Here is a 22,836-nt window from a genome sequence, read left to right as displayed (position 1 = left end):
TAATAAAGTATAAAGTTACACATTCATTATTTAGGGTTCATTTTTAATGTCTCAATAAGAGTTAACAATTTTTCCCAAGAATTGTTTGTCCATGTTTTAGGTGAAATTCTCAATTCCTTCACCTTAATTTCTAATGTCGCTGTTTCTTCCGTCAATCTCAAGAATTCTTCCATAGTAGGTTCTTGTGAAGACTTCCACTTTCTAGTTATACATTTCCTTGCCATAGCTAGTATGGACAAAAGTAGGTATAGATCTTTTTTTATTCATTGCAATAGTATCATTAACATTTAAGAGGACTAAAGATTTGGTTAAAATAAAGGTATCTGTGAATATAGCTTGGAGAAAAATAATAATTTCTTCCCAGAATTTTTTTATATTAATACAATCAAAAAATATGAATTAATCAGCTTTACAGTTTAAAGAACATCTCCAACAAATTGATTTATCACGTGAATTGAATTTGGCTAGTTTATCAGGTGCAATAAATGCCCTGTGAATATATTTCCATGTAAATATTTTCCATTCTTGTAAATTAAATGTTAACTGAACATAAAAGATTTGTTTTACTCTCAATTGATAGATTACTGCAACATCCTTTTGCTATGAAATTCCAATATCTTGCATTAGGGTTAGTTTTATATGTTGTCAATAGTTTGTATAATTTTGAAATTAGATTTGTCCAATTATAATTGTTGTAAATAACTTCAGATATAAGACTTATCAAATTTGGACTATTTTTTTAAGGAGAATTAATAATTTTACTATTAAGAGCCTTAACATATGATAATATGCTTTGTAGTATCAACCAATCTGCTGATGGAATGTCATATTTATTCTGAATTTGTTGAATGTCTAATACTACTTGACTATGCAATGTTGCCAACAAGTGAAGTTTTCCCCTACCATCTAGTTAAGATAACATTATGAATTTTATTGAAGAAATTCTTTGCAGAGCTAAAGGGTATTATCAAGTCCTGTCAAATCTCAATATCCATGTTAGTATATATAAATATTTTGACTAAATTGTAAATATTATTTACATAATTTAAGTTTGTTGGTTTTGTTATATTATATTGAATATTTACAGCAATATGTGCTGCATCCTATTATTTTGTTCACTTAATATACAATTTTTAATTATTTTAATTTCATTTAGAAAAATAATAGTGTGCAATGTTTTCCATGTTGAAGAATTATTAGGATCTATCTAATTAATGATAGTTTTTAATATGGAAGCTTTTATGTATGATTCTAGATCTGGAAGTTTAATTCCACCCATTCTCCAAGATCTAATATGATGTGTATAAGCTATTCTATTTCTTTCTGGATACCAAAGAAAGTTTAATAGAATTTTATTTATTTATTTCAAGATTTTCTTGTTAGGTACTATAGGAATAGCTTGTGCAATGTAATTAATTTTTGGAAGTATTGTCATTTTTATTATTTGTAATCTGTCTTCAAATCTCAAGAACATTTTATTCCAGCTTACTATTCCCATTTTCATTTTATTAATTATGTTGCTATAATTTGTGGCTAACGTAGATTCCAAATTATCACATAGTGTTATTCCTAAATATTTTACTATGGGAACTTGTTTTCCTATCACACAATGTGTAGTTAAGGTAAATTCTTTCTTTTTATTCAAATGTATATAATTAGATTTTCTCTTGTTAAATCTAAGGCTGGAAATATGATAAAATCTTTCCACTATTTCATCTAGTTTTTGTAATGATTTCTCCTAGACAGATAGGACGAGTAAATTATCAACAGCAAATAACATAATTTTTGAATAGAGTTGACCATATACATCTATGCCTGATATATTAGAGTTGTGGTGTACTAATGAGGAAAATAATTCAATTCCTAAGGCAAACAGGATGGGAGACATCGGACATCCCTGCTTTGTACCTTTGGTTATTTCAATAGCCTTTGAGGTAAATGGCCCAAGTTTTACATAAGACAAATTGTTTTTATAAATATTCTTTATTAGTATAATAAAATTAGTAGGAAATTCAAACAATTCTAAAGCCTTAAAAAGAAAATCCCAGCTCAACAAATCAAAGGCTTTTTCTATATCCAAAGCTACTATTAGAGCTTCTTGTTTGTTCTGTTTAAAAAATCTATGATTATTAGAATTCTTTGTATATTGTCATGTGTGTGTCTTTTATAAGTGAATCCTGTTTGAACCTCATTTATTATGTGTGTCAATGATTTTTTAATTCTACTAATATTGACATGAAGATTTTATAATCATTGTTAAGTAAAGATATTGGCCTATAAGATTTACACTGTAAAGGGTCTTTGTTTTCTTTTATAATGGGTGTAATTAAGGAGCATCTCCATGAAATTGGAGTTGTGTTTTGTGCAAGAATTTCATTCAAAGTTTTGTGAAGCAATGATATTACTGAACATGGAAATACCTTATACAATTCATTAATTATTCCATCAATTCCTGGTGTCTTATTACTTTTACTTTCCTTAATTTTCGGAGTAATTTCTTTTAGAGATATTTGTTTTTGAATACCTAACTTTAACTTTTCTGGTATCACTTTTACCTTTACTAATTACAGGTCTAAGTTTGATGTATTAGTTATATGTGAAGTATCATTATAATGGTCAGAGAAATAATGTTTAAATGCAGCTAGTATATCATTTATATCCAAAACCTTTTTTTTTTCCTTCCTTCATATATAATACTTGTAATATTATTTCCAATTGAATGCTTTTTTTAATCTTATTGCTAAATTATGCATATGTTTGGGTGATACTGCATAGGAGCTAAGTTTTAACCTTTCTACAGCTATATTAGTTTTGTGAGTTAGGATTTCATTATATCTTTTTTTAAAGTCTTCCAATGCTTTTTTATGATTATTTTGTGTGTAAGTAGATGAATTAATAGTGAGATCTGTAATTTGTTTTTGGATGTTACATAATTCTGATTCCCACTCTTTTAGCTTTTTTTATACCATGAAAGAATTTTTCCATTTCGATAGGCTTTCAAGGTATCCCAAAGATTAATTACATTTATTTCAGTAGTGTAGTTTATATCTAAAAAGAATTGTACTTCTGAATCTAACCAAGGTTTAAATTGTTTTAATTTTGCAATGTAAGCTGGAATTCTTGACATAAAAATTAATTTCTTATAATCAATATGTATTTTGAGAATTAATGAATTATGGTCTGAAAAGGGACAAGGGATTATGGAATTTTTTTTTAATTTAGTTCTTGAGATATGAATATTTTATAAATTCTTGTATGTGTCCCAAATCTGTGGTCTTGGTATGAAAATAATAATGAATTGTTCTCCTTATAACTAAATGTAGCAATTAGATTTAAACTTTCTTCCCATTTCTTAAGTAGCTTCCCTATAGAACTTAACACACACATTTCTTTTGCTTGTGGTCTCTGAATTATCCAATATACAATTAAAGTCACCTCCCAAAATCAAATTTCCTTTATATACCCTAGTTATTAGATTCATGTGTTTTCTTATTGTCCCAACCCCAATACCTGGAGACCAATATATATTTACTAATGTCCAGAGTCTATTGTTATAGTTTACTATTACTATGGCTAGGAGTCCTTCTTTATTTTCATATTTGTATATGATTTGAGGCATAGTGACATTTTTTTCCATAAAAATTAAAGTTCCCCTAGTCTTTTTCTTATATGAAGAGTGAGATAAGATCATATATGCATTAGGATTCCAGCTAAATGTATAATTTGTTTTGAAGTGAGTCTCTTGAAGAAATACTACTTGCACTTTATTTAATTTCATATATGACTAGACTAGACTAGATTAGTACTAGGCTAACTGCTCTTTTGGGCCACTTGAAGCCTAGCCAGTTACCCCATGTGAGAATCAAACCCTGCACCTAGTAACTTTAAGGTAAGCACCTTAACCATTATGTCACCCTCACCACTTAATAAATTAGATCTTTTCCTTGGATTGTTTAAACCATTAATGTTTAAGGATAAAATAGTCAAGTCCATTCTCAGTATTTAACTTTACATCATATTTGTTTTGTATTATATTTTGTAATACCATACCAAATGTAAAATGTGTAACTACTGTGTTAATAATTCTCATTGTAGTCAATATTTTAATTTTGGTCAAATAACTTAAAATAGAGTTTAGTTCAGGCCAATAAAAAAAGAAAAATGCAAAAATTACTTGTATAACAACAAGTATATAAATATTTTTGTAAACCCTCTAATGTACATGCAGTGAAATACACTTCCAATCTGCTAGATGAGAAGAAATCTAACAGGCTGCCTACCATACCTTCCCTCATGAAAAAAGAAAGAAAAAAAAAACGAACCCCTTTCGAGCTCCAGTACACCTTTTCTCTTATCTTGGAGATTTAACAATATTAGTTATTATTTCCCTATATAACTATCAATAATGAATTAACATAATGTATGGAAATGAGTATTGATTTGGTAATACAATTTAATTTTAGATTAGATTAGACGTCTTTTTCAGAATATAATCATCCTATCATGCACTACTTAAACATTTATAAAGTAAAATCTCATTTATAATACAGTAAATGTTGCTTAACATTAGTTCTCTTTAGCCTGAGAGTAGTATATATACATATTAATAGTCTCCAATATTCTGATATGACCAATATACTAATGATTATGTCAGATAAACACTCTCCTACATACTAAAATATATTATAACTGAGTGAAGTAGATTTAGAAATGTATCAATAAGTGAAGATAAATATGGACAAGTCTAGTCAGAACACTTGAATCATACCACAAAAACTATGCAGTCCATAGAATGAACCCTTAGAGTTGTGTTCACTAGAGATGATAATGTAAATATGTTTGAGTGAACGATGCATGTCATAAATCTCTACATATCACTCACATGCTTTCAATTAGAGATGAATGAAAGCATAACCAGATTCAGTTTATTTTATGTCCACCCATGAATGTAGTTGTGACAAATTAAAAGAAAAAAAATGAAGAAAGACAACATTAGACCATAGTGATCACTCATTGATGATGAAACAGAAGCAATTTGCCCTGATAAGTGGCCATGTGGGTGAGCAATTTATAAACTTCTTAATACTAATGCATAGTTGTAATATCAATTCATATTATGAGAATATCGTTACAGAATATTGAACAAAATGCTAGTCAAGACAGAGCATTACTGAAACTGTTCTACACAGCCACAGTTCCTAAGAACCTTTATAATAGAGTGTTTATCAAAGACTGTGTCATGCAGCAAGATACAAGAGTAGGCAGACTCCCTTCTTTGTTACTAAATTGTTAAAAGTAATGACACTCTAAAAAATACAAAACTTATTAAGCTGAACAGTGCCTTAAGAAATCTCTCTATCTCATATCTATTTAATTAGTGTTCTACTTGAATTTCTCATCAAGAATTACAATTTACAAATCTGTCTTATTTTACTAAAAGCAGTAGCAAAAGCAGACCATGAAGACATTTTCTCATGGGCCTTTACTTTAAATAAAGATGAAATTCCAAGGTGAACTCATTTTACCAGCCATCTCTCTAAGGAACTGATAACCTTAATAAAAATATCAGCTGCATAATAGTCAGCTATACAACTAATGTCTGAAGGATTAAAGGTAGTTTATGTTATAAATCCCTGCCTTAACCAGATGTTTAGCATGCAAAATATCATTTAGGATTTGCATTTCTTAGGAACCTATGTCTGTAAATGTGCAATTCAAACAATTCTTGGCAGAATGAATGACATCTAAACTACTTTTATTATGCTAATTTATGTACAATTTTACTATAGGTTTCCAAGTACATCCCTGTCATCAAGGCAACTCCCACAATACATCAATAGGCACTCGCAAGATTGCCTGAGATGCCAATTTTATGAGTTACAGAACCATGGCTTAAAGTTTTGCTGGGAATAAATCAACTGTTCATCACAGAAAATAAGTACACATGCCCACACAATTTAATAGTGCAGTTAAACAACTACTTGCATGCTGGTGTAAGAATTTTGGCTAATTACCAGCATCTTTGCCACTTTACTAAAAGTGTAACACCACTTACCAAAGATTAGAAAGCACTAAAGGGTGAGGAGAGTAATCAATAATTTACCATCTACTGTATTCACTGTTTATTTGGTTACTACTTAATCAATTCAATTGAACACGTCTAGGCAGTATGAGCAGAGGAAAATAACAACACTGCACAGTACAGGGTTTACTATGTTATGTAATAAAGCAATGTGTGCATTATATTCAAATAAGCAGGAGTTATAAGTACAAGGTAATAAGTCCCTTTGTGGCTTCTGAAATTAGATGATTTCTGTTACCAGGTTAATGAAGTATTCAGTATAATATGTCTAAAACCTGTTTTAATGTTACTTATTATGTGCACAGAAGTATGTCACAACTGCAGCGGATGTGTGCATCTCACATACATATTTTCGTATTTACACTTGCAACACTGGAACAGATGTTTACAAAACTATCAGACATGTCATTTTACTGGATCACCGTAGCATAGTGCATCTTATAGCCTGGGTAGGAATAATTCAGAAGGAAGAAAGGACTGTGTTTACTTCAAGTGTGACAATGTAGTCTGTAATGCTTCTATTACTTTTTTCAATTGGATGTTATTCAATGTTACTGTCAATTCTTCTTTTTTTGTGTTACCTACATGAAAAACAGTTCTCTGTCACTGATTTCACAACTATTCTTTTTATTTATTTAAAAAAAGTCAGGGTTTATAGATTTTAATAATCCAACGACCATGTTAAATGAGCTTAAAATACACTGTTTGTGTAACTGATATCACACTACAAGCGCTACCTTAACAACAGAAAAGCAGGGGGTTCGTTAACTATTTCCACCTTAAATATTTCATAGCAGACAAGGGAAGCTCTAACTAATGCACTAGAATATTTCAAATAACAGCATTGTCAGAACCCAGTAATGAAACTCTGTTTATAGTGAATCTGTTTTTTCCACATTTAAAAATATGGATATCTGTGTTACTTTTAAAATGGGAATTTGAAGTGTAGTGAAGTCAGTAAGCCACAGAAACTCTTTCTGCACTTAATTTTAGTCCTTTTTAATTTAATTGCATTTTTAAACTGTGTTTGGTCTAATATTGCTACATTCTCGTGTGCTAGGTTGCACTGCATGTGAAATGTTTCTACTACTGTTTTAGCTACTTTTCTGTAAAAAAAAAAAAAAACTGTAAGCCTGTTTCCTACCTTCCCTGTAACCTAGTGTTCCAGATACAGATTTGCTGTATTCAGGACTATATGTAAGCATCTGACCCGCCAAACCTTTCTGTGTTGGAGGGAAGCCTCCTAGCTTATCAGTGGAAGTGGTAAGCACTGGGTAACCTGTCTACCACATAACGAGTGGTTCTGGCATAGAAATTGTAGTTATTGGCCACTGGGCAATCTCTTCCATCTCTCTCAACTTTCTGATTTGGAAGCCTGCATTTGTACTTGTTTCTGTCCTGTAACTCATCTAGTGCAGATACAGATTCTTAGTTTTAGCACTTAAATTTGCTTATTCATGCTCAGCACTTGTTCAGAACCTGTAAGCACTAAATAAACTACTAATTACTATAGCACTCAACCTTCCTCATTACCTAGAGAAAAACAATTTTTGTACTCACTTTCCTCACTTATCTAGAGGAAAATAATTTTTTATTCAGGCATGTCCAAGGGTCAGCTCCCAGTGTTCTCTCCTGTCTATCTGATGAAACTGGGCATCTTGAGGCAATGCAGAAATTGCCTCATGTACACAGACAACCCTCTCCTCCTACCACCCAACACTACAACCTGTGATAGATGCACTTATCTAGCCAAACTGGAGGTAAAGCTCTCTCCAACCAAGACTGAGCTTGACAGTCATGAGGAGAAGGTAAACATTTGCACCACACCACACTCATCACATAGTCTCACTAAATCTACACCACCAAAATCCACACATAGTAACACAAAAACATTTGTGGAGGCTCTCAATAATAATCTATCTAAGCAACAGAGACCTCCAAAGCAGAAATGCAAGCAACCTCCATCCCCCAACACAATCCAAATGAAACATAGCCCACAGACTCAGTGTGCCACTCAACCACAGCCAATAAGGCAAAACAATGTACCCAATACACTAGTCATAGGTGACTACTCTATAGTCAGGCACACTGATGTCCCACTCACCAGGCTAAACAAGGAGAAGGTTACTGTCAACTGACTGTCCGGTGCCAGGATATGCCACATAACCCATGTACTCAGGTCACTCCACAACAAGTACAAATATGACTCTGTCATTGTCCATGTTGGTGTGAATGACCTGAGATGTACCTCCCTGGACTACATGAAAAGAGACATGGAAGAGGTCTCCGATCTTGTAGCCCAGGCAGATATGACCCTAGCCCTGAGTAGCTTTCTGCCATCACCCAGAATGATACCGCAGTTTGTTTGTTTGTGTCTTTCAGCTTTTCCCGGTTAGGAGTCGCCACAGTGGAACTCCGGTCTGCTAATGATTGGCAGTAGATTTTTACGTGCCGAGTTGCCAGCCCTGACTCACAACCTTCAATGAAGGTACACCCATTCATGCATGTCTCCACACAGAAGATGCTCTAGCTGAGAATTGAACAGGACAACATCTTACTGTGAGGCAACAACGCTACCACAACACCACCACCGCAGAATGATACCGCAGTACAAGGACAAAATGGGACAAAACGATTGACTTCAACAATTGGCTAAGCTTCTGGTGTCATTCTAAGGGAATCCAGTATCTGTCTGGTTGGGATGACACGGTCGACAGACCATGATGCTTTGCCACAGATGGCCTGCACCTTTCACCCCTGGGATTCCGGATACTGGCTAAGGCTCTTGCTGCAAACCAAATACACGCAAGGTAGAACAAGTGCACAGATCAAACCATGAGCATCAGAATACAACAAAAACGAACCAGCACAAGGGAGAAGAGTGCCTAAATCTAATTTATTGTGGCAATATCTGAACACTTCATACTGCAGTATGATGTTTTCAGATATTGCCACAATAAATTAGATTTAGGCACTCTTCTCCCTTGTGCTGGTTCATTTTTGTTGTATTCTAAGGCTCTTGCTGCCCCTATAGTGCCTTTTTTAGGCAAGGTTGAAATGACAAATTCACCACCATAACAGGAACAGGCAAGCAAAAACTGAGGGTAATGCTACTCAATGCTAAAAGTCTAAATCTCAAAATGCACTCACTCGAGGCACTCCTTGGAATGGAGAACATCAATATCTGTGCAGTGACCGAGACCTGGTTCAAGGCTCCAGAGATCACCCCTGCACTACCAGGCTATAACTCATACCACACTTTTCGGCCATGTAACCTGGACCGAAACACCAAAGGCAGAGGTGTGTCAATATTCATTAAGGATATCAACACCTCCAGGCTAGTTGCTCAGCATAATGCATCCAAGGTTATCCAAGTGCAACTAACTCTGGGCAAAACTGCAATCCAAATTATAGCTTGCTACAGATCCTCCACCATGCCCCAAGATGCCCAATGCTCTTTTCTTGATGTACTGGAAAATATTAGGGTTCAACCAAACACCCTAATAATGGGTGACTTCAACTACCCACCATTAACTAGGGTTGGGAGGATGGCCTAATGGTTAAGGTGTTTGCCTTACAAACACAAGGTGCAGGGTTTGAGTCTCACAAGGGATAATTGGATAGGCTTACAAAGGCTCGTAAGGGCAGTTAGCTTAGTACTAACCTATGAACCTGGCTGTACTCAGTGGCATATCGCTTACTCAGAGGTGATCTCTGCCTGACTTACAAAGCCATGTCCAAATCAGAAATGATGGACATGCTCCACCTAAAGAAATCCAAGTCACTGCGAGCCACTCGTTCTAGTGAGTTAAACCTTGCCACAACAATAAATAGAACATGCTGGAGGGATAGATTCCTATTACAGAGACTCTCCATGCTTTGGGAAAAAATTCCTAACTACATTAGGCAGAGCCCCTCACTAATACTCTTCAAGAGAAGCCTTGACGACTGGATGGGTAAAAGAAAATGCACCCCTGGGATCACTTCATTGGCTCTGCTTGACAGAGGCTCAGTTAATTAATCAATGGGGCGGCAAAAGCCGACACATGCTGGCTAGGTTTATAAATGCCCTCGGGACAGATAGCCTAGTACCTACCTATGAACCTATGAACCTATAAGAAATAGCCAGGGAATTGTTATGGCTAGGCTTGTATAGACCCTAGGGCTGATAGCCAAGTACCAACCTATGAACCTATAAGGAAATTCACCCCGGGGATCACATCAGTCGCCCTGCTAGACAGGGGTCCAGGGAAGTAAATAGTGTGGGAAGAAATAGCCAAGGAATTGTTATGGCTAGGCATGTATAGGCCCTAGCGCTGATAGCCTAGTACCAACCTATGAACCTATGAACCTATGAAAACTACTCGTGTACCAACTCCTTAGCTCAATGCTTTCTGGAATTCATAAACTTCAATGCCCTGGATCAACTTATCCACACCCCCACCAAGGGCAACAATATCCTAGACCTAGTCATTAGCAACATGAGTGATCGGTGTTCCACACCTGAAGTCAACTCTTCGTTGGTCCGATCCAACCATAAGCTAATCAACCTTGATATCCACATCCCACCCCCACCCCCCATTAAGGAAACCGTGGTAAAAAATTTATCCAAAGCCAACTTCATGCTTCTTAAGACAGAAGTGGTGAACTTCATTACACCCATGCAGATGGACAGTCCAGTTACAACTGCTGAATCCTATATAAATGCACTCTATAAGCACTTACACGAGCGCACAGATCATGCTATCCCAAACAGAACCAAGAAGGTATCCTCCAAAAAAATGAAGCCAATCTGGTGGTCCCCTGCCATAAACAAACTATACAACAGAAGAAAGAAACTGTTGCAAAAGAGAGTAAAATCCCATGAGTGGATGAGCTCCCTGGTCAGCCTCAGTAAGAAGCTGAGATTCCTTATAAGATCCTCCAAAGCTAGCTGCAAAAACAAAATCACCACTAATTCTAAGGACAACCACAAAGCATTCTATAGCTATGTCAAGAATCTCGATGGCAACACCCAGATCTGCTCTGAGTTACAGCACAATGGCATGAAAATTACAGAACCAACTGATATTGCCAACATCCTGGCAGATAGGTTCAGTGCTAACTTTACCCCCTCCCTCACCCTCTAAAGGGCCCATATCTATACAGGAAGAATGCAGAGTCCCTGTAATCACAACTATGCAGGTAAAAGCTGCACTCTCTAAAGCCAAAAACACAGCATCCATGGATCGGACAACATCCCAGGCTGCATTTTACATGAACTTCAGAACAAACTGGCTCCCCACTTAAGCACCATGTTCAATAATAGCCTCACGTCAGACTTTGTGCCCACTGAATGGTGCACAGCAACAGTTATCCCACTCCACAAAGGGGGAGCCACCACTGATCCCAGGAACTATTGACCTATTAGCTTGATGAGCCTTGTCTATAAGGTCTTGGAACGTATCATCATGGGACTCATAAACAAAGACATTGGTAACCTCCAAAGTCTGGATCCCACCCAGTTTAGGTTTGTGAAAGGCAGATCATGCCTCCTGAACCTGATCGACTTCTTTGAAGCAGACACCAAAGTCGTAGATGAGGGTAAGGTGGTTCACACTGCCTATCTTGACCTCGCCAAGGTTTTCAACACCATCCCCCATTCTGAAATTATAGCTAAACTCACTAAACTAGGTATAAATCCCTATGTCACAAGATGGGTTGCCAACCGGCTCACTGACAGAACCCATACTGTGAAAGTAGCAGACTCTAAATCCAACTTCAGACCAGTGACAAGTGAAGTACCACAGTGTTCCATCCTGGGACCTCTCCTGTTTGGTATCTACTTCTCTGAAGTACAGGCTAACACAGAAGGCCTCTGGCTAATGAAGTTCACAGATGACTGCAAACTAGGAGGCATAGACAAGTTCCCAAATAATGTGGACATCCTACAGAAGGGCCTCGCTGAGACAGATGCCTGGTGTCAGAGCCATGGCCTTAAGCTCAATGCCAAAAAGTGCAGTGTCATCCCTTTTGGTAAAAACTCTGTACCCATATACTACCACATAGGCAGCAATCTACTCAACACCGAATGTGTGATAAGAGACCTTGGGACCCAGGTGAACAATAGTCTCTCCTTTGATAGTCACATCGCCACAGTAGTCAGGAAGTCCTTCTACATGGCACACCTCATCATAAAAGGGTTCTCATCCAGGGAAAAAAGAGGTCATTGTTCCCCTCTACTCGACAATCATTAGACCCATTATAGAGTACAATGCCCCTTTTGGAATGTACCTCACAAGACATCTGTAGCAGATGGAAAGGCCACAGAAGTACCTCACAAAGAGGATTACTGGCCTCAAATAAATGCCCTACACTGACCATCTCAAAAAACTCCAGCTTTACTCCATAGCATATCGCCTACTCCGAGGTGATCTCTGCCTAACATATAAAGCTATGTCAAACCCAGAGCTGTTGGACATGCTACACCTTAAGAAATCCCAATCCCTCTGAGCTACATGCTCTTGGGACCTAAACCTTGTCACCAAAATAAACAGGACATGCTGGAGGGATAAATTCCTGTCCCAGAGACTTCCCATACTCTGGAACAGCCTATCCATCTATGTCAAGCAAATTTCTTCATTAGCACTCTTCAAGAAAAATCTTGATGAGTGGATGGGAAATAGGAAATACACCCCAGGGATCACTTCTGTGTCTCTGCTCGACAGTGGCACAGGAAAATAAATTTCTTGGGTGGCGTAAGCCAGGGAACCTTGTTGGCTAGGCTTATGTAGGCCCTTGGGCCGATGGCCTAGTACCTACCTATGAACCTATGAACCTATGAACCTATGATTAAAAATGTTCAATTCCTATTATGCAACAATGAGCTGAACTAAATATACTATTAATAAAAAGGGAGATGAGAAAAAACATTTGTGTATATGTTGTCTCTGTTCTTCCTTTACATATAACTAATTATACTAAAGTGAAAGATAACATTTGAATCTTGTTTTCCTCACTGCCTATGAATGAGATGTAACTATAATTTTAGAAGTCACTCTAAGTTATAAAACCATTTAACATTATCAGACACAACCACGAGACTTGTGATGAGTATGTTGCATAAAGTATAAGTTTAAGAAAAAGTATAAATGTCTCAGAGTATAATAGGCAATATAATAGATAAAATACATACATTTTGAGGTAAAGTCCAGAAGTCTATATCTTTGTTGATGCTTTGAGAGATTTTGAAGACTGCGTAGTTTTAGAATCAGTTCTTTGTTTCTTTTTCATTACATCAGACCGCGTATTTTTTTCTGGAGATCTTTTCAAGTTGGTGGAAACAGTCCAGTCCATTTCTTCAGGAATTGTAATGATATTATTATTCTTGACGAAGGTAGAAGCTTCTTCAATGTTGTTAAATGTTCTCAAGTTATTTGAATAGAAAATTCTGATTCTAGCAGGATATACCATCTGCACTTTTATTTTATTTTGTTTGAGAAGTTTCACTAATGGCCAAATTTTTTCCTTGTTTCTAACTCTTTTGCAGAATAATCATTGTCAAATCTGATCTGACTCTGTTTATATGTTATGGGACTTTTTCTCCAGGCTGTTTTTAAAATGAGCTCTTTATCCAAGGACAGGAACTTTACCACAATTAATCTTGGTGATGCATTAGGTGAAGAGGGTATAGATTTTCCTATGGGTCTGTGAGCTCTTTCTATTCCATTTGATAATCCCTCTTTTAATCATGCACTTCAAGAAGCCAGGAATTCAAAAAGGTGATCATGTCCTCTCCTTCAGTTTTTCTGTAAGACCAAATATTCTTATATTAGTTCTCCTCTCCCTAAATCATCCACTTTATTAAGTAGCCAGTTATTTTGGTGAAGTAAGAATTCTGTCTGATTTTCCTCTTCTTTGAGTCTTCCATCTATATCATTTAGTGATGTCTCCATATCAAGTAATTTACTTTGTTGTTACTGCAGTATTTCTTTTAGTACATCTGTTTGCTTTTGACAATTTTCCTTGAGACTTTCCAAATTATCAGTGAATCTATCCATTTTCAACGACAGTTCATGTAATGTGGAAGACAGCTGTTGTATCTCCTTCTTCATTGTGGTTTCTGAGTGAGAATTCTTTAAACTGGCCATTACCAAACAGCTGTGTTGTTCTCCAGAATATTTTGACAGGAAAAACGCAATAATATTTCTTGAAATTTGGTAGTAGTTCTTAAGTTCCTTAATATTTTTTTTTCCTATTTCTGGTTAATGAAAACAATTTGTTCCCTGTTTTCTAGCACTGTTTTGTGGAGCTCTAAAAAATGCTGCTTATCAGTTTGCCATCTAAGCTCCACCCTTTTGTTTTAATATATCTTCTTTAACATCTCTACATTTTATTTTTTCTAAAACAGTGCCAAACAACAAATTAACGTCATTATTATGAACCATTTTAAAATGTGAAGCAATCATTTTATCTTCCCTACAGTATTTATGTCTCTCATATGTTCCATAAACTTAACATGAAATTCTCTCTTCGTCTCCCCTATATAATATAGGTAACAAGGGCACCTTAAGGTATATATTACCCTTTACTCTTACAAGAAAAAGAGCCCCTTGGTTCAAATTTAACATTATTCATGCTGTGAAATGTACTCACAATATGTGTACATATGCTACATTTACCACATTGTAAAGTTACCCTAACTGCAGTGACAGTGCACTGAGGCGCTAGAATAAACTACATTTGTTTTACTACATGGTCTCTTTCATTGGAAGTAAGCAGCTGACTATATTTCCATTTGGATCCCAGTTGTTGCATTAAAAAGTAATAAACAAATAATTTTACTGGCCTGTTGTGACAAAGGACATTGTTAATGTTTATGCATCCTGCCTTGGATGTCAGAGAATACCCCCATCCAACAGTTTAACAACTTTTGATACCATTACATATCATGTTTGTTCCACTTTAACAAATGAGAATACACATTGCTGAGCCATTTGTAAAACTGTTTAAGGCCCATCAGTATATCCTGGGAGTTACTAAATATGCAACAAGATTTCCTGTGGTAGTACCCCTATGAAAAGTCAAGTTAAAGTCCGAAGAAAAAGCTCTCACTTTTTTCCCTAAGGTAGGAATCAACTGAGAATTTCTTATTGTCCAAGGCAACAAATTCATGTCCAAAGTAATGCATGAACTTTCTCATTTTTTATTGTCAAACAGATAATGACATCTGTACACCAACGTTAAACAGATAGGCTAGATGAACAGTTTAATACACCTTTAAAGATTATGTTATAGACTATTGTAGAGTTGGGTGGTAGGAACTGGGTCCAATTATTTCCATATATTTTCTTTGCTTTAAGAGAAATACCCCAAGTCTCAGCTGGATTCATACTATTCAAACTGTTGTATGCAGATGCCCCAGAAGTCTGTTAGGTACCAAAAGAATCCTGTGAGGGGGAAAACATCCCCTTAAAAAGTATATTAGAACATTTAATAGACTTACAAGATAGGCCCAGAACTATAATGTCAATAAAAAAAGACAACATATGGAGACAGCACAAAAGAAACAGCAGAGAGCATATAACAAAAATGTTCATCACATAGTTCAATTTAAATGATAAAGTATTAGTATCCACTGCTGAAAATAAGTTTCTTGCAAAGAAGCAAGGGTGTTTAGTAACGGTAGAAAAAAGTAAGTAAACTAAAAGGTAAGACAACCAGGAAAAATTAAAACACGATGTACTCCATAGATGTTCTGAAGCCTTGTAGCAAAATTGTAAGTTCTATATTAAGCAGGTTTACAGAGGAAGTGAAAATCCCCACAAAATGTCTTCAGGCCAAAATAGGAGATGTGTTAGCAATGTTTCAGAGGTAAAATGTGATAGAATTATTACTCAGGCGAAGACATGCTGTAATCAGAATATTAAAAAGCTGACGCCATATAACATACATCCTAAGAAAGAACTTAAGTTTTTTTTTTTTTGTTTGTTTGTTTGGGTCTAGTCAGCTATAATAATTAATGAATTCTCAACCATGCTACAACTGCATGCTCCCAATTAACCTGACCAAGTGTAAGGTCACCCTGAAAGTAAAATGGATAGTTAAATCAGACAAAGGCCTTTAGGCAGCTAAAAATGTATTCTTTTTAGAAACAATATGATTATCTTCTGATTTTTCCAAACATTTTTTGTTGCATAATGATGCCTCTGAGGTATACATAGGTGATATTTTATCTGAAGTGATTGAAAGGGATGAACATCACATTGCTATATTAGCAGACAGCTCAGTAATAGTACAAAACACTATTCAGCCAAAATATGGGATTATATTGCTATCAAATGGGCCCTCATCACCTTAAAATATTATTTCTTTGTAAGGAACTTTATATTAGTTACTGACCATGTGCCTATACAGTGGCATTTATGACAAATAACTGTTACCTCTATCGGTCCAGGTGGGCTTGACCTTTCAGCCATTCAACTTCAAGATCCACAATTTTCCTGTCAACAGTCAGTTGAATGTGGATGGGCTATTGTGGGCCTACATCCCATCTGGTGTGACTGCAACTTGTCATCTTCTGCTGGAAGGGGGAACTTGTGTAACTGCTTAGGGAGAGGCTGAGAAAAATGCCTTGGCTGCAGTAGTATAGGTAGAGTTACTTTTAAAAGGGAGAGTTCGTAGGAACAGGAAATTGCAAAAATGTTGAGACATCAGATTCGTTTGGCACTAAACCAAGGCCTCTACCACTTTCCTAGTAAGATTCCCAGTTTCTGGGTCAAGAAAGGAGTCTCCAGGGTGTGTAGACAGTATTCACAAGATGATCCTGAAAGAAGAAATTTGAAATCCATTCTAATGCCAAAAAGGGAAAAAAGGACGTTATTCTGCTTGCTGTAGGAGAGACTTGATGCAGTTATTGAAACTGCTAGATTGTCTTGGGACTGCTGTTTCTATAAGAAATGTATTTTGGGTTACTGTAGGATAGAAAACAGGCAGACCTAAGAATGCCAATGAAGAGACACTGCTGGAATGTTATTTCTTATTTTCTGTGATATGAAGAGAACTGCAGAAAGACTTTGTTGGGATACAGCACAAAACCACTAACAAAACAATAAAAATAAAAAAAACAAAAAAAAAAAACAGTGTTCTTCTAAAAAAAAAAAAAAAACTATTCTGTCTAGCCCCTCATCTGACAAGCCTTCAAAGAGATAAAACAAACTTTTCAAAAAGCCACATTTCATATACACATTAATTAACACATAAATGTGTATATGAAATGTGGCTTTTTGAAAAGGTGCTGCGGTTAGCATTGCCACCTCACAGCAAGAGGTTCTCCGGTACAATCCTGGGGTGCCTTCTGTGTGGAGTCTGCATGTCCTCCCTGTGGTCATGTGAGTTTCCTCCGGGTGCTCCGGCTTCCTCCCACATCCCAAAGATATGTTGTAGGTGGATTGGACACTCTAAATTGGCCCTAGGAGTGAGTGCATGAGTGTGTGTGCCTTCTGTGGAAGGTTGGGTGCTAGGCTGGCAACTCAACACCATAAAACTCCACTGCCAGTCATGAGTGAACAGGTGATCCACTGTTGTGACCCCCCTAACTGGGAAAAAGCCAGAGGAATAAGAAGAAGATTCATTAATACATCAATAAAACAATTAAACACATATCCAATAAGAACACAAAACCAATTAAACTATAATAAGACCTTCCAGTTACATTTTAAGTTCAAACTAGTGGATGCCAAAGTACCAAACTTCAAAATACACACTGTCTCTTTATATAACAATCTTTTCTTCACTTCAAAACTATTATGACTTTCTACCTTATTTAGAATTGTACCTTTTAGGCAACTACCATTCCCCCCATGATACATTATGTAATGGGCTGCTACATGACTTTCAGATTTATTATTTTTGATATCTCTGAGCTGTTTCTGCATTCTAACCCTAAAAGATCTTTTAGTTTCCCCAATGTAAAAATGATTGCAGGAAGACCTCACAGCATAACTAACACCTTCTGTATTACAATTAAAAACCTTTCTAGAAACATAGTTCACATTATTAATTTTACCAAAGGTCAGTACTATATGTCTATAAACTGAACACTTTCCTCAAGATAGTGTACCCAAAAAAATCTAGGTTCTACCAAGAACTCAGGATCAGGGAATGTAAAGGAACTATGGACAAGCATGTCCTCTATACTACATCCCCCCTTTAGGGAAATAAAAGGGCTATTAGGCAATAAATCCTTAAAGGCCCTATCTTTTAATAAAGAGCCCCAATAAAATTTAATGACATTGAAAAATGTATCTGTTATCACATTATATGTGGTAACAAAATACATTTTTTTGTCATTTTTCCCTACACTACTGTCATTAGGCCTTATTCCTTCTCTGTGATACATATTATTATTATTATTATTATTATTATTACTTTTGTCAGAATATTGATTTATACCATATAACCTATTTAAAGCTTTCTAAGCCGCGATGGTACAGCGGTAGTGTTGTTGCCTCACAGCAACTAACTGGGAAAAGCCGAAAAGACAAACAACAACCTATTTAAAGCTTTCTCACTAGTTTTGAAATCATAAACCCTCTGTATAAATTGGCAACGAGTTCTACATAATTCCTCCACCAATATATATTTTGTCATTACAAAGTCTAGAAATTTGTAATAGTTCGCTATAAGGTAGCGAATCTTATCAGATGTGGTGGCTGGCACCTTTTGACATTCAGAAAATGATTAGTATCAACAAACTTTCTATGTACCTTATTTATTTTTTTTTACCTTTATTTTTATTCCTTCTCTTGATACACTTTCCAAATCAACATACAAAAAATTCACTTTCCTGCCAAACTGCAATCCATTAAATTTAATACCAAATCCATTTTCTTGCAAGTCATTTATAAAATCATTAATTAATGTCTCTATACCTTCACATAAAAATATGAAGTCATCAATATTTATTTAGAAGAACACTGGTATTTTTTGTTGTTTTTTATTTACACTTTGCTGAAATGCTTACTTTCATTTTTTGGTGACTCTAGGAGGACTGTGGAAAGACTTTGCTGGAAAGCTGATTTTTAAATTATGTTATTTCCCACACTTGGCAAGAAAGAAAATATATGTTTTTTTTCCCCAGAAATAAGCCTGCTTAAAACTGAAGTTGACTATAGTTTCTTTTACTACTGCAGTAAACTACACAATAACAAGTGTTCTATCATGCCTGAATTTCCCCAGACTACCTGATTTTATTTTTGTGATCTCTTACAACATACAAAATATTTCCTCAGCCAGCTATATGGGAGCTACGTTAGTCAGGCAGCTTGGTTAGTCAAGGAAAAGAACATCTGAACATATACTGGGGAAAATGATCACAGATGGATCAAAAATTATTTTTTATCTAAGCTACTGGGGAGACCAGAAGGAGCTCCAAACATAGTTACACAAGAAAAAATTAAGGCAGGGGTGAGGGGACTGACTTGATTATACAATAGCTAGCAGTAATGTAAGGATTATTTAGACATGTTGGACAGCTTCAGGCAATATAAGACTGAAGGCTACCACATCCTGTAGGTCTAATGTAGACGACCACTTGGTTCATGAATTTATGTATAGTACTAGCAACTGTTGAGAGTCTTGTCTGTTAATCCTGAATGTCTCTGTGATGTGTTGGAGTTATTCCAGTTTTGGCAAAAATTTTATACAGATTTGAAGTTTATATATATATATATATATATATATATATATATATATATATATATATATAGTTTACTATCAAAAGTTAGAAAGGCAATTCACCTTCAATCAGATGGTCGAGGGTAAAGATGCAAAATTTAAAAATTCTGACTTGAAATGTCGAAATGCAGCTTGCATTTGTCATTGTGAGCGTTGCCGTTTACTATGGATTGCACTACAATGGGGATCAGGAAAATTACCCCTTTCCTCACTGTAGTCCAATCTCAGTGTGAGACTATTTAATTAACATGGGGTGTGGAGGGTGCAGGAGAGATTTTCCCCCTGCAAAATGTGTGTAAGATATCTCTGGGTGTCAAGTAAGTTGTGCAATGTTGATTTTGTCGAAGTCAACATTATCAACATTACCACATTTGGCAGTGTGAGAACTTGCTGGATGTCATTTTTGCTCATTCATTTTGGGTAAATAATAACTTGACAAGAAGATTTGCAGATTTTTGATAGTAAACCTATATATGTATATATATATATATATATATATATATATATATATATATATATATATGGGTCTACTTCATAAGATCGACAGACCATTTGATCCACATTCATTTGGTCGACAGCTCATTTGATCAACAACCAGTATTCAAGGCAAAAACTTGGGATTTCCCCCCCCTCCCCAATGTTGTACGACCCTGGAGTTGGTATATATAGTTAGGGGGTGTGGGGGGCACAGCCCCTCACATTGGGGGGTGTGGGGGGCAAAGCTCCCCCACCTATTTTCTTCAAAATGTGTAGTTTTGTTGTATTTTCATGTTTTAAATGGAAATAGGTGGGGGGCTGTGCCCCCCACACCCCCCTAACTATATATACCACAACATTGGGGAGAGGGGCAAATCCCTGTTAAGTGCCTTGAATACTGGTTGTCGATCAAATGAGCTGTCGACCAAATGAATGTCGATCAAATGGTCTGTCGATCTTATGAAGTAGACCCATATATATATATATATATATATATATATATATATATATATATATATCTATGTGTGTGTGTGTGTGTGTGTGTGTGTGTGTGTGTGTGTGTCTATATATATATATATATATATATATATATATATATATATATTTATACATCTATATATATATATATATATATATATATATATATATATATATATAGGCTTACAATCAAAATTGTGCAAATCAGTTTTGCGAGCAATGACTTAATCGAACTGAAATGCCAAAAATGTGCTTACTATTTGCTCAAAACTACCAAATGTGGTAATGTCGGTATGTCAAATTTGACATTTTTGACATTATGTGGACATCCGAAGATGTACTAACAATGTTTTGCAGAGGACACCCCGCAACCTCTGCTAACTATATATTTTGAGATCCTGAGAGATTCTGAGAACTCTGAGATAGCACTACAGTGAGGAAATGGGTACTTTTTCCCGATCATCACTGTAGTGCAATCCAATTGTAAACAGCGACGCTGAAAACCATGAATGCAAGCTACATGTCAATGTTTTGGTGGTGACAGGATTTCCACTTACAATTTTAAACTTTTGTATCTTTACCCCCGACCTTATGAACGACGGTAAGGTGACTTTCAAACATTTGATTGTAAAGAATATATATATATATATATATATATATATATATAATATATATATATATATATATATATATATATATATATATATATATATATAGATATATACACACACACAGACACACACACACACACACACACACACACACACACACACACACACACACACACACACACACACACACACATATAATGGATACATCTGACTTTGTTGAAGTGCATTCTTTTCAAATGCGTTGTTTAAATCAACGTGATAGAACATAATGCATATTGAAAGGACTGTGTTGCAGAATGGTAATTGCCAGAAATAACTGAATACAAGAGATAGGGTTGTTTTCTCTTTTCCCTTTCTCTAGCATTGTGCGATCTCAGATTTGGTATATTTAAGTTAGTAGAGGGGTGGGGGATGCAGTCAGCCAGGTGGTGATGCAAAAAAAAAAAAAATGTATTTATGTTTTTTGTACTCTGTTCAATTAGTCTTTTTAATTTTATTTTATTTTTCTTGATTAATAAAATGGACTTTGAGAAGAGTTTTATTTGTTTTTTTTTTGTGTCTCCATAAAGATGTCTGTAACCCTCCCCTTCTCTCTCTCTCTTTCTCTGTATATATATATATATATATATATATATATATATATATATATATATATATATATATATAATGAATGTGTGTGTGTGTCTATGTCTGTGTATGTGTAGGCAAAGAACTTACATACAGACATATAGGCTGCTGTTTCTACAAAGCTGAATTCATCATTATAATTTAGGACTCTTGGCAATGACTGAAACCCAGTTTGTGACTTACAACTGGATAATATTGCTGCCTGGTCACAGTATTGTTCACTAACAATGACAACATTCAAATTTACTGAAAGAATTGCTATCGATCACTGTTACTGAACATGGTGTTTAAGTGGCTCCATAATGTGCAATTCTATCATTCTTTACAAAGAGGCTGAACTATAGTCGCAGGGCACATTAACCTGACTTGCACTGTGCCTATGTCCCCCCAAATTACCAAACATAACCTCAGTGGGATATTGCATTCATCCTGTGATGTCACAACACCCTGCTCAGGTCTGGCTCTCTTCATTGCTCTTGCAGAACCTGTAAAACCCAGAAGAGGATAAAGCAGATACCACAAAATGAATGAATGGATTACTCAAAGTGTAAGTCTATGTCACTGCATGTTATGGCTCCAGTTAGGAAGGAGTATAAAATCAGAAGTAATATGACATTTTGGTTTTGATATTCTGAGCTTTAAAATGTTCAGAGTGAGTGATTTGGGCCTGGAAATTGTATGAAACTGTTGTTTTAAGCTTTTAATCCAGAGATGTATGATTGACAGTAAAGAATTAACTATCCCAAAGATATTTGTTGTAAATGTTACTTGTATTTTTTCTCATGCCACTATTTATAAAACATTAATCTTCCTAATATGTCAATATCAGAGTTAATGGTTGAAGTA

This window comes from Protopterus annectens, chromosome 3.part0 (assembly GCF_019279795.1).
Source record: "Protopterus annectens isolate FY-2018-M chromosome 3.part0, PAN1.0, whole genome shotgun sequence".
Taxonomy (NCBI): Eukaryota; Metazoa; Chordata; order Ceratodontiformes; family Protopteridae; genus Protopterus; species Protopterus annectens.
The sequence above is the reverse complement of the archived record's forward strand: the minus strand, read 5'-3'. Positions refer to the sequence as shown.